This window comes from Watersipora subatra, chromosome 6, assembly GCF_963576615.1.
Source record: "Watersipora subatra chromosome 6, tzWatSuba1.1, whole genome shotgun sequence".
NCBI lineage: Eukaryota > Metazoa > Bryozoa > Gymnolaemata > Cheilostomatida > Watersiporidae > Watersipora > Watersipora subatra.
The window spans coordinates 13,872,236-13,885,557 of record NC_088713.1 but is presented as its reverse complement, the minus strand read 5'-3'; positions in this window follow the sequence as shown (position 1 = coordinate 13,885,557).

The window sequence follows — 13,322 nt, the reverse complement described above, 5'->3', positions numbered from 1 at the left end:
TAGGAGCTACTTTGAGTCAACTTTAAAGTGACAGCACCCGTAAGCTAGTGGCGGAGGCTAATAGATCCCTTAGTGAAACTGAGCAACGTTATGCAGCAATAGAAAATGAGGCGCTAGGAGTGTGCTGGGCAATGGAGAAATTTTCTCATTATGTCTTAGGAATGAAAGATGTAACGATTGAAACAGATAACAAAGCCCTCTTTCCTTTGTTCGGTGATCAGTTTCTAGATAAGCTGCCTCCCAGAATTCAAGGCTTTAAATTGCGACTACAGAGATTCTACTATGACATCAAATATGTGAGTAGAACTGACAACAAGGCAGCAGATGCACTATCATAATATAACAATTGTGAACCAGAACAGAGTGATATAGTACGAGTAGAAATGATTGAGAGCTACATACAAGAGAGTGTGCATTGGAATGGAAGTTGCGACAGGTTGGAGAAATTCAAAGTGGAACAAAGGGAAGATGAAACTTTGAGACAGGTTATTCATTATGTTGAACAGGGTTGGCCAGTTTACCTTTCATCCATGGACACACTCCTGAGGCCGTACTTTGAAAGGCGAGGACTACTGACTATGAACAAGGAACTGCTGATGCTAGGCATGAGATTGGTGGTTCCCCTATCCCAGAAAAGTCAGGTTCTTGAGGATATACACAAGGGACATTTAGGCATTACTAAAGGCCAATCAAGGGTTAGAAACAGTTTGTGGTGGCCGTCTATGGCAAAGGCAATAGAGGTACAGATAACTAATTGTGAAGTGTGTAAGAGAAAATTGAATATAACATACGAACCCCTGAGACCTTCCGCTACCCCTGATCGCCCTTGGCAAATGTTAGGCACTCACTTGTTTCAACTAGAGAGAAAGAACTACCTGATAGTGACAGATTATTATTCAAGATACTCTGAGATAGCTTTACTAGGTAGAGATACTACATCAAAGAATGTCATATCCCACATGAAAAGTATGTTTTCCCGGCACAGTATTCCAGATTGTTTAGTGTTTGACAACGGACCGCAGTATTCATTTGAGTACTTTTAGAAATTTGCAAAAGCATATGGATTCACCCATGTCACCAGTAGCCCGAAGTATGCTCGCGGCGACGGTGTAGCTGAGAGAGCGGTTGCAACAGTAAAATCCTTGCTCAACAAGGAGAAAGATCCATATATAGCTCTCCTTGCCTACAGAGCATCACCACAGTTTGGAGTATACTCTTCCGCTAAATTGCTTATAGGACGGATGCTGAAGACAACTGTGGCAGTACATCCTGATAGTCTAATGCCAAAGCTACCCGATCATAAGAAGTTTAAAGCCAAGAATGAGCTTTACAAAGAGAGAATGAAGATGAACCACGATATCAATCCCAAGGTAAAAGATCTTCCAGCAGTGTGTGGTGGAGATTGTGTTATGATGAGAGATAGCAGCCAGGAGGGCACAGTAGTCAGAGCTAACCAATATGGCGATCAAAAGGTTATCATAGAGGGAGATAATGGTCAGCACATGGTATGGAACAGGTCACCTGTAATCTCAGTTAATGACTCTACTGTAAATGCGGAAAGACGCAGAGTTAATGTCAGATCAGCTATGACGGCAACCCCGAGGAGGAGTATGCGGCTCAGGCAACAGCCAGATAAATATGAGACATAAGCTTAAGAGTATGGTAACTACCATACTGCGACATGCTGCTACATCATATCGCTGAGCAACAAACTGTGAACGCTAGACAATCACTATTGCATATTATTACGTACCTTACTCTTGACCAATATTCTTGTTGTTTACTTGCGTTGCATTTACCCATACAAATTTACGATAGCTTATGTGGTCGTCACAGGTTTTATGTGCCAATTTATCTTAGTAGATCATTATCTAGATATGCCAGCTTTTGAGCTTGTGAAGGGATGTTGTAATGATTTTAGTACAAGTGCAAGTTATCCTCTCATGTTCATTTTTTCAATAAGAGTAGACAACTCTTGCATTTAACGACCACATTATATTCATGTCTGGGGATGACCATGCGTTTTCGGTTGAACACAAAATTAAAGATAAACGATCTTATATCTCTCTCGTTATAATCCAAGCCATTCTCTCCATCTGTGTAATACAACAGTCCATACTGAGCCTTGTTTCACTTTGCAGAAACATCATTTTTTGATGCAATTTCTACCTCACAATAACCAGCCGTAACAAGCCGGTTACAGTTATTGAGGTTTCACCAATTGTACATTAATAGACTTCCGATGATTGTCTATTGAGCAAGGGTACTATTTACAGCGGCTGTTTATTTTTAGCAGTAATAATACTTTCATAAGAAATAGTAATAGTTCCATCTCATCTGACTCAAACCAGTTAGTTAATAAATTTAGATAGAAAAAAGTCACCACCATTCAATTAAATCGAAGAGGTAAAGTTTCAGATTTGATTTAAAATGATTAAAATTGATGGTTTACCGGAGGTTAGTCGAAAAAGAGTTCTAAACTTTTAAAACATGTTTCATTTAGTGATGCTGAGGAAGATGATGAAAGTGATAGAGACATCAAAGACTGATCTGGGTTTTATGCAATAAGTGGAGTAGTGTCTCTTAAAATAATGGAAGGTTAAAGTAGAAATAACTACTTGTAAAGCAAATTAATGGTAAAATTCTAAGTTTTTTAAATTATGAAACTGATGGAAATGTTGCTTTTTGTAATAAATGACTCAAAGTAGAGAAGTTTTGTATTGCAATGAGTTGGTTTAGATTTGCTTTAGTTGCATTACCCCAAGCTTCTAAGCAATAAACTAATTCACATTTAGTTAGTCAAAACATATATATATATATATAAATTCTGTGTTTGTCTTTCTCTGTTTTTGCACATCCGATGTCCAGTTACATTAATTAAAATCTACGAATAGGAAATTGGCTTGGTAATGCTATTGAACTCGGAAACCCGATTTGTTCGGAAAGCGTAACTCACATTCAACCCATCACTCCACGCAGCCATATTGCCTCGCAATGGTATAGCGATGATATTTATTTCAGCTTCTGACCAAAATGCTCAATTTCTGAAAAGTGCAATTATTTTTCTCAATGTTTTAGCGATGCAATATTTGAGTTATTTTAGCAACAAGTCTTTTGTTATTTTAACGATGCAATCTTTATTTTTATATATTCAAAACATATGAAAAGTTTAAAATAAATAAAATAATATATTTTTAATATATAAAAAGCTAGTGTAAATATAGGCAGCTATAGTTAATTAAACACAAGAAAAAAACCACAAAAAATCTAGAAAAAACCACACAAAAAAATAAAAGAAAATATTATAGAGATTATGCATTGTCGAGAATAAATACCTTAAATTATGGTTTAACAAATAGTATAATTATTGAGAAAACATTTAAGTTGTTGCAATAAATTTTGAATTGAGCCAGAATTTTCAAAATTTTAGTTTTAAACTAAATGATGTCGCTTATTTGCTAACCGGTGACAAAATTGAAAAAAGAAAGTTTGACTTCATTAACCTACGCGGCTATTTTATCACTTACAACATTCAAGTATCTATGAAGATTGCATGTTGTACTGATTTTGCATGAATCTCCTGCACAGAGCAAGTGAGTCATGCGAAAGTGCTTTTAGCATGAGGATATTCAATACTAGCACTGAAAAAACTAAACTCACACCCGAACCAGTCCTGAGCTACAACTGAAACGTAGCTTTAAAATTTCCCCTATAGTATTATTAAAATGCCAAGTAGAAACCCATACCTCAATAAGAGACAGGGGAAAACACTTAACATGAAACACACGGAAGCAATGCAGCATGGGCCTTGAAACGGGAAGGTATAAAAGGCCTTTAGAAGCCATGAGGTCATTTACAAATAAAAGTTACTATAAAGTTTTCCTATAATACTTTATTAAAAACTCAGGGCTTCACGATAAAACATAGCAGGAGTAATCCGTACAAAATTACTTGAATTTTTTCACGACCAAACACAAGCAAAGTGATTGTTTGCGAGATTTTTGATAAATGCATATGTGCACACAACTCACAAAAACTATTCATCAACGGCCGTCATAAACCCTTGTACCGAAATCTCATCAACAAAATTTATCATTTTTTAATAGAGTCGTTTAAGTATAATAACAATATGAAACACATATAAACCTATTGAAATATATTACCAAGTCATTGAAAGATTACCGCAATATCTTAAAACTAACCCATCTCATCAGATTAGGCCTATACATAAATAGACAGATTAATTTGGCCTAAAATCGTTATTAAAACTTTGACAAGCTTTTTTTAAGCAAAATTAAGACCGGCCAACGGAACGCATATAAAGTCGTGTGACCAAGAGTAGAACCATTATGATGTTCGTATTTCATGAGAAAAACGTGCGCATTTCACCAGTCTATGGCATTGTACAGTTGTTGAAGGTTACTAATAGGTTTTTCCGTTTTTCCTATTTTTCCGTTTTTAATATTTTGCAAAAATATTTAATTATAAGAATAATTATTCGATTTTATAAAATTATTATGATATTTAATTATAAAATAATTATTTGAATTTATTTTTCCGAAGGTTTCTGCAATAAACGTAAACCATTTGTAGTTTAGACCGATTTACAGGTACGAAATTGTGGTAAGCAGTTTATCAGCCGGTTTTTTTGTCCAATTGCCGAAGGTTTCATTAAATTATTTAAATTGTTAGCCAAAATTCTTTACATCTTATGTACAGGCTAGGGCCGAACTACAATGCCCCTTTACGACGAGAACGTTTATTTATTTTGCTCCAGTTTGCAGAAAACCCCAAGACGTGTTAATGCTGATGCTGGCTTTCTGTTACAGATCGCTATTAAAACCATTCTACATTGAACACAACCAACTTTCAAACTGCGTATATTACACAGCAGCTTGCCATTTTACTTCTAACATTGCATTTCAGAGATATAATAAGCACATTTCCTTATTGCTGTTGTTAAATTACATACAGTACAGTAGGTTAGGCCTACAGCTTTAATTAATATTTATTTTCTTATTGTAAAACATAGGTTTGAGATAGACTGTAGTAAATTAGGTGTTATACAACTGAAAGCACTAAGTATTATGCAAATACGTCATACAACATAAAAGAAATCCACTACAATACTGTGGAATCCTACAACGGAAAAGAGAGGAGACTACATTGCGCGACCTTTAACAGAACACTGCACTTATCTAACTTATCCATATTTGTTGAAATTGTTAGTTGCACCTTTTTGAAGTCGTTCTCCCTCAAATTTATTTTATATCATCTCGAACAACTCTTGTTTAAACTATACTCTGCCAATTCCTGCTGACAACTACTTTTTCAACAACCAGCAGTACCCTTTCTTTTTTTCATTATCACTTTGGTCGAGGTATGACAGTGGAATTTCTAGCATAATATATTGCAAAATTTAATTTTCTTTTTGCTGCTTGCTGTACCAGGTTTCAAACTGGTAGGCCTTGAAACTAAGTGACGCTGGAACAATTTAAACGTATACTAACATTCAAGCCATCATTTTTATTTTACACAACCATATTTTGTTGATTCTGACATATTTTATGTAAAGTGCATAGAGCAAATGAAATGCATTAGCATATCTAGAACAACATGATGTATAAGCCAGATTTTTGTGCTACTCTTATCTTGTTAGACATAGACATATCATTAAACCAATTAAACAGTTTTAAACTTATCGGTGCTTAATATGAACCATAGGATGAACCAAAGCAATAAAAGCATAAACACCTATTATATGATTAAGAACTTATGGATTTTTAAAAATGATATCCAAATTATAACAAAGGGAAAAAGCTGCTTCCTTTGTCTTGTAAATGAGGCTTCTGATCATGCTGCATTGGGTCTGACAATGCCTGACAGGTGTCTGATCATGCTGCATTGTGTCTGACAATGTTGCATGATCAGAATTGTCTGGCTATAAGTTTTAGTATATTTAATATCTAACATTAAGAGAATATAATATATTTCTAAATGACAATAATTTAATATTTCATGAAGCCTAATTTTTGACCATAGCGTATATAAACTATTACAACTTTTAACTACAAAGTCAACCAAAAATATTTTGGTGCAAAATTATTCAGCGTGGACTTTATAAACATCAGCTGAAGTCATAAAACAAGGTTAAAATGTGCTGCAGAATAAACTCTGACATGTTTTCAACTACTTATCCTACAATTGTGAGTAATAAGTTTAGAACACTCCGGGTCAGACAATTTTTACTTTTACTCTAGCTTTGGGCATTATTAAGGATGAGATAATTCCATTACCAACCCTTTTTCTCAAGTGATAACATTCATAAACCTATTGACCTACAAGTTTTTTGAGGACTCAATAACTGTTAATCATCTTCAACAGATGTTCACTATGAAGGAGAATAAATAATAAAATAAGTTTCTGCAAAGCTTTAAGCATGTTTTCTATTGGCCCAACCCAAAGAGTTTCTTATTTCCTTCTGTTTCCTCACAGATACAATAGGCTAATTAGTTAACTTCTCACTAACCATATTCTATTTATTAATAATTTTATTGTATATCAGTTTCCAGCTGCGCATGTTCTGCCTTCTGCCTACACCTAGTTCGGTTTTTGACTATAAAGTACACAATCAATTACCCAGGTCGATAAGAGTACCAGCCGACACCACTTGTCACTGTGTTGTGTTCAGCCTTTAATGTAGATGCCTCGTTTGCTGGCAACCAGTCATCATGTTTTGGTAGTTGCTCATTAGCTCAGGTCCTTCTAGAAAACTGTTGGTTGTTTTTGCTAGCTAAAACTCTATGTATGCCTTTATTTGTTACTCATATGGGTCCTTGTACCGTTTGATTTATCGTTGCAGGTGTATTGCCGCGCTTGACTCACAATATTGCTGTTTTTGTCCTATTATTGTCATTTGTTCTTTGAAAATGGCAACGTTTGCTATCTCTGGCTAGACATTGGCGCCAATGAAATGTGCAACATTGTTTTACTAGAATTGAGTGTCCTCTGAAAGAGGGGTGTTTCCTCTTTTGCACACATACCACTGAAAACATATGTCATTTTAGTAGATTAGTCACTGCGTCAAGCGTGTCTGCACTATTGACTTGTTTAGTAGACTTCTCGTTAAAATCAATCGCAGGCTTTTGACAAATGGTGACAATATTTCCTGGTTTAGAGTGCTTTCATTCATTGTAGAAAACAGTCTCTAAGTTTATGATAGCAATGGCAGCATAGTATTTACCAACATTATTGAACCAATGTTTCATTCTGTTGGCTAGATATACTGAGTTTTTTATTGTTTCTGTAACTGTAAATTCTTCAGCTAATTCAGTTTCAACTTTTTCATATATTCCATCAGTGCTTGGCTTCTTTGCTGTAATATTATATCATATGATAAGACATTTTCATTGAAATATAACAACAGTTTTTTGCCTCAATACTGATTTCAATTTTTCAAATCTTCACAGATAAATTTGTAGTTGTTTACCGAGTTGTGGAGTGCTGTGTCTGCAGAGGGACCATTTCAATATTTTTCGATTGCTAATGACATTGTGGCTACGTTTATAATGCTTGTAGTTAACTTGTTATTTTTCTTCATGTTTTGTCTGGCTATAAGTCCTCACGTTTGCTTTATGTTTGTGTAGTGATAATGTTTGTTTAATTAGAAAAGATGTGCAGACAGTTTCCGAGTGGTCAAACTCCTAATAAGGAAACAATGGCTCTTAGGTTCGTAATTGCCGCCTGTTTTTTGTCATTAGAATTGCTTAGTGTTTAAGGTCAATGTGTTTCCTTGTCGATTCCTCTCCTCCGATATTATGTCTGGTTTTCTTTTTAGTTGCGTATTGTAATTATATTGACAAATTGTTCCCTCAAATTTATTGTCTATGGTAAGCTTTCTGTGGATGTAATGACATCCTTTCAGCTTTCTATTATGTTTCTGTATTTTATTCATCAATGCTTTGTGCTTCCCATATATTTGCTGACTTCTATTTTATGAATAGTTCCACAGATTATTTATGTTAATTAAATACAAATCCATGCCATAATTGTTTAAACATACTATTAATTAGTAAGGTTTTTATTTCATCAAGCAGAAAATTTAATATGGCGAGCTATTTTTGTTTGGTGGTCAAACAAAACAAAAGGTTGTTTATAAGTGAGGTAAATTAGATAGTATTATAAATTAAATATAAAAATGTTCAACAAATGAAGCTTGCAAAAACAAATTTAAATTGATCTCGGTAGAAGCTCGTCTTTTTTGTTGGAAAAATTTCAAGCTTCATAAAAATTTAACCTATTAAAAAAAGGTGATCGAAACTTCATAAAATTCTTGAGTATGAACAATCATAATACCAAAGTAAATTTTTTTGGAATAATAAAGATCCATAGGTGTTTTATAGTTGTATGTGTACATGGAAGTACATCATATATGTTTATGAAGACTTATATCAACCAGGTTTACGACTCATACAGTATTATCCTTACTAAAGCAATATTCAAAAAACTATTTAAATTTATTGAGGGTAAATGTTGCTCTTATTATTGGTTATTGATGACCTAGTGAAGATAGGCTGCTGTAAAGGTTTAGTATGTAGCGAACTGTTTTAGTTTTTGTGATGCTGATTATAGTCATCATCATTATTCCTGCTTTGTAGTGGCTGCTTTATTGAAAGGTTTATTTTGCCTTGCTTTTATTGCGCTGATGATTAATATTATTCAAAGTTTAGTAGCCTTTCAAATATTTTCCAAATGTATATTTTATATCATACTTGCATGACAACTCCTGTGCATGTCTGGTGTCGAAATAGTCACTCTTTGGTGTGTTATAACATTGTATAGCATCACCATTGACATGTCCACTATCAATACCATTGATAGTGACAATGTCAATACGACCATTGAATGTGAACAATCATGCGATCATTGATATTGAGCAATCATGTGAAAAAAACTGATCATGTGAGATGCTTGTAGCATCTGTTGCACTAATTTGCTGTAGTCTTTGTTTGTTTTTTAGTTAGCCAGAACAAAAAGGTTCAGTTAATAGCTACATTTAACAGCCGAATATACTGTAAATCATAAAATAGATAAATATGCGCCAGGCATTTACTCCATCACTTATAATGTTAGTGAGAATAAAAATTTTTTTCTGTAATTCTCGAGTATAAAAAATCTATGGTTTAATTTTGTGACAAAAGAAGACTCTGATTTTGTTGATCATGTTTGTTATATTAGTTTCAGATCTTTCATATCATTGAAATATATCAAAATAGTCTTTTAAGCCCAAATAAATATTTGATTGAGCATCAATTTAAATAACAACGCTGAGAAATATAAATGTTAAATTACAGCAATAGTAATCATGATGGAGTGGCCAACAATAAAGGATGATTTTATGCTAGTGACTTGTATATCTATTTTGTATCATAAGTATATATATATTTCTATTTATATATACATGTACAATTATATATGAATTAATATAAATGTCAACAAATTGTCTACTTGTTGATAGAGTACTTCATGACATTTATAGTTATTAAAGCCAATGTGATTATTTAATTAAAATTCTGAAGGCACTTTTTAATGTTTGGTAGCCATAGGCTAATGACATCTTTTACTCTGCCATTCTTTGCAAACTAGTATTTTACTTTTTTCTCATGTGTATAAAAATCACCATTTTATATCTTTATTATATATATATATTTGTTATATATATATCTTTGACATATATATCTTTATTCTATATCACATATATAATATCATCCACATGCAGGTTAAAAGATTTTATCCCTGTTTTCATACTGCAGGATCTCAGCCAGCTAGCCTACCATTTTCCTGTAGCTTCTTTGACATGCCGCCATGTTTGAAATACCTGGAGTCGTAAACAGGCAGGGAGTGGATAATCAACATTTAGCAGCTGATTAGTATTGAATGCAATATCACTCATGTTGTTTTGCTAGAGCGTTTCACAAATTTTTATTAGCATCAAAGTGACAAAAACTGTGGCAGCAACTGTTACACCTAGTTGGTCTTTGGTTACTCTCTGTGCCAATTGTTGAAATGATCAACTGATACTAAAATGTGTCTGTTTTGTGATTAAATTTTCATGGATGTTTTTAATGAATCACATTATTCAAAAACCAGTTTAACGCTTCCCACAATTTTCCATACAATCATGTTTTGGCATGGCCAAATAACTGTACATACATACATTGGACAACAAATGTGTGCAGGAGGAGATTTCCGCAAACCTTAGCTAATTTTTACAGCTAGGTTCGGATTCTGTCGCATGCGTCGAGCATTATTTGGGATACGTTATGGCAATAATAGGCTTACCATTTTGGAATATCCTCGATATTTTTGAAAATATATCCATTACTTTCATAAAAATTGGTTCCCTTAAAATGTGTTTAGGTGAGTTTTTACTGCTTGTATCATGGGATAGATGATTTTTAACCAACATACCATGGAGTTTAACCAACAACCGACTGGTGCTCATATGCAGCCTGAGATGTATATTTCACTCTTTGCAAACAAATATTATCATAGTTTATACACAAAAGCTGCATTGCTGCCATGCCCCAAAGTCACACTATTTGATCAATCATGACACTTTAACATAAATAGTTTTTTTTTGTATTTTTTTTCCATCTGTATTAATCTCAAAACCAAAAGTCATTCTCTTAGCATAGAACTTCAAAGGGTTAAAATTGATCAAATGAGTACATGAGAAAACAATTTTTTGAGAAATAAAAAAACAAACTTGGCTTTTATCAGCTCATTAACCAAGAAATACTTTACTCTTGGCTTAATTTAACAGCAGCAAAATAATTGCTACTAAAATTAGTAATAAAAAAGAACGCAATATGATAGAGTAAATGCTCTCAAAGCTATAGGACGAGCTGCAGCATGTGATAAATTTGATTGTGAAAAAGTACCGTATTAATAAAACAGCTAAATGCTTAGTGTAAACTTATACGCTTGTTTGTTTGTCCATTGTGCTTTGTAATGTCTATTAAGACAAGTTTTTTACTATTGAGCAAGTGTGCATTGGGGAACCAATATGGTTTGTCACAGCCACGTTTGGCTAAAAAATTATATGGAAGGTTCTGCTCATCTAGCTAGTAGTGTAGTATGGCGCCTTACAGTGCCTCGCCTTGCGCGTTCACAACTCGAGTTGTACAACTCGAGTTGCACAACTCGAGTTGTGAACACGCAACGAGACTTTTCAAAAGTAAGGTGCAATATATTGGTATTACGGTAGCATAACCGTAGATCTAGTTATATTAACAATGGTACATCAATAGGCCCCCGTTAGCTAATAGAAATTAAACTGTATGTACTGTAAAACTAGAGCTAATAGCGAATTATTAGAATTATACTGTGCCGAGTTTGCAACTCGAGTTGTACAACTCGAGTTGTGCAACTCGAGTTGTACAACTCGAGTTATATTTACAAACTCGAGTTGTACAACTCGAGTTGTGCAACTCGAGTTGTACAACTCGAGTTGCAAACTCGGCACAGTATAATTCTAATAATTCGCTATTAGCTTTAGTTTTACAGTACATACGTATAGTCTGGTGGCCACAGGGCATTTTTGTGTCGTTTTTTGCCAAGGTGGCACGACAATGGGGTATAACGAATCTTAGATTTAATGGATAGAATAAAACATATCCTAACTTTTTTATTATACCTACCGGAATTATTCTTGTAAAGCAGTGATTATTTGCCATTAAAAGATGGGTAGAAATGCATAAATAAGATTTCCCTTGCGCCATGCGCAATTAGCCAAATCAGCCAATCAGCTAGGTAAACATGAATCTATGCATTTGTTTAATACGGGGCGTATTTGCATTCACCGATAACATTTGTGCCCTTAGTCTGTTTCCGCTGTTCCATGTTAGAAACTGCCGTATACGTCGGTTAGTAGTAGCGCAAATTTAGTATCTTCTATTTAAATTGATTACCACAGCTAGCTATTATCAGTTACATAATTCATTATAATCAAGTTTTACATGCTAAGAAGTCAACAAAGTTTTACTAACGGAAAAAAGCGATAATCCAAAGTTTTTATGAGATGTAGAGCACCATCTACAAACAGTCAGATCGCAGCTCGCAGTGTTAGTCGTATGTAAATGCCACACTGAATGCTTGAGGAAGATTGCTAGTGAGTCGAAATAACAAAGAGCTTCTCAAGTTGCAAAGAATCTCAAACCCCTGAAAAAATAAGGTGAGATGATAGCAAACTCATTTACTTAATATTTATGAATAATTAATCAAAGATTAAGTGCATTGCTTTATTGAAAATCTTGCGTTTCCTTCACTGTGTACTGTAGTCAGTTGGATCAATGAGTAATAGGTGTTGATTATAATGAATCAAACTCTCAAGTCAAACTTCTCAGTCCAGATTTTACATATTGGTTACAAACTATACAATAAACTAATCTCTGTCGTAGGTATTGTTGCTGTGTCTTCAGACACTCACTGTTTCATACACTCAATAGCTTAACTCAATTTGTTTAACTTTTAGGCTAAAACGGTAGCACTACATAACATTATAAGCTACTTATATTACTTATACTTATACTTACTTATACTAGAATACCTAGATTGGGTATTTTTTTATAAACCAGTAATACTGGACTATTTGTAATATAGAATGCCTCTGCTGATTTTTATTAAGACTTAGCTCGCCTATTTACAAAATTGGAGACTGTAATGCTCTTTGAAACGTCAAACCAATATCAACACAAAGTGTAGTACCTTTATGCAAATGTATGATTGTTATTTAACTGATGGTTTGGTTAGTTTTAAGTTACTATATTGTGTCATGCAGAACTTATCAGTACTGTATTATTGTGTTATTACACTATATTCTATTGTATTGTATTATAATAGCTGTATTATGTTGTATTGAACTGATTTGAATTGTGCTATAGGACTGATATGTTGCATTATGTTGTGTCATATTATATATATTAATACATATTTTGTTGTATTTTAATCAATTGTATTATATTGTATTGTTATAGCACTCACATATCAATTATTACCTTACAGAAGTATGCGATGTATGAGTTAACTAATTATTGTTGTGGTTAAAGCTAAAGGGGTACATCTATTACTTTTATGTAGGGCTATGCACATTGCGTACTCGTTCAAATCAGTATTGTAGCTCTTCCTATTTTCAAGTTTTAAATTTATTGCTACATGCTTTGATAGATCGTTTTTCGGGTAGGTTATGATCAATAAATATTGCACCATAAATGTATGTCAGCTCTTATATGTCTATATGATCATTTTGTATTTTGAACTCA